This window comes from Galeopterus variegatus, unplaced genomic scaffold (genome assembly GCF_000696425.1).
Source record: "Galeopterus variegatus unplaced genomic scaffold, G_variegatus-3.0.2 Scaffold8724, whole genome shotgun sequence".
Lineage (NCBI taxonomy): Eukaryota > Metazoa > Chordata > Mammalia > Dermoptera > Cynocephalidae > Galeopterus > Galeopterus variegatus.
The window spans coordinates 5,254-6,764 of NW_007734835.1; positions in this window are offsets into that span (position 1 = coordinate 5,254).

Genomic DNA, 1,511 nt, shown 5'->3' on the forward strand with positions numbered 1-1,511 from the left:
ACAAAGTGAAGAGACAACCTACAGAATGGGAGAAAGTGTTTGCAAACTACACATCAGACAAAGGGCTAATATCCAGAATATATAAGGAACTCAAGCAACTTAACAACAAAAAACAAGTAACCCAAGTAGAAATAGGCCAAGGACCTGCACAGACATACAGATGACCAACAGGCACATGAAAAAAATGCTCTACATCACTAATCATCAGAGAAATGTAAATTAAAACCACATTGAGATATCATCTCACTACAGTTAGACTGATTATTATCAACACGAAAGAAAATAGCAAATGCTGGTGAGGATGTGAAGAAAAAGAAACTCCCCTGCATTGTTGGTGGGAATGTAAATTAGTACAGCCACAGTGGAAAACAGTATGGAGATTCCTCAAAGAACTGAAAATAGATCTACCTTACCATCAGCTATCTCACTACTGAGTATATACCCAAACGAAATTAAATCAATATATCAAAAAGACACCTGCACTCCCATGTTCATGGCAGCCCTGTTCACAATAGCCAAGGGATGGAACCAACCTAAATGCCATCAATGGATGAATTAATAAAAAAAAAAAAAAAACTGTGCACAATGGAATACTATTCAGCTATTTTTTAAAAAATGAAATCCTATCATTCGCAGCAACATGAATGGAAATGGAAATCATCATGTTAAGTGAAATAAGTCAGGCACAGAAAGACAAATACCACATGATCTCATATGTGGAATCTAAGAAGAGGAAAAAAAGTGGTTCTCATGGAAGTAGAGTAGAATAATGGTTACCAGAGGCTGGGAGGGGAGTGAGGGCAGGGGAGAGAAGTGGTCGACCAGGAGGTACAAAACTATGCTATCTACCCAAACTGAATCGTCGTGCAGTGCATGCATGTATTGAAACAACACAGTGTACTCCACAAATATGTACAAGCAAATGTTAAAATAAAAAAATTAAATTAAAAAATGTTTGCTTAAGAATAAAATGGATCAGCACATACAAAAGTAATTAGCACAGTGCCTCACTGATTCTTTGTATATTGTATATAATTTCTGGAAACTAATAACTATTCAAATCAAAAAAGAAAAATACGTCCTCCTTCCTCAACATACATTTCTGCAGAGTTGCCTAAAGTAAATAAGTCTCCATTCGCAGTTGTTACTAGGTTAGAAGATGTTATCACTTAAGGATGGTCACATTGATGGCCCCCCAAAGAATGAAGAAAACTTGATGTAAAACCTTTTTTCGCATTGCTGTAAGGGAACAACTAAGTCAGAAAGGTAAGGTCTGATGACAGAAGAAATTTACTTTCATATGAAGGCAGAAAACTTCCCCTTTGATATTCTGCCTATTAAGTAGATAGGAAGTGCCATTGTAGGTGAAAATACATACTAGCTGGGACAAAATCATGAATTAAAAAGAACCTTGACAAGAATCGAAAATCATATCAGCATATCCCCCCCCCCAAAGCATGAATGGTACTGCCTGTACTCATAGCATTTATTGTCTGTGCCACCCATGTACC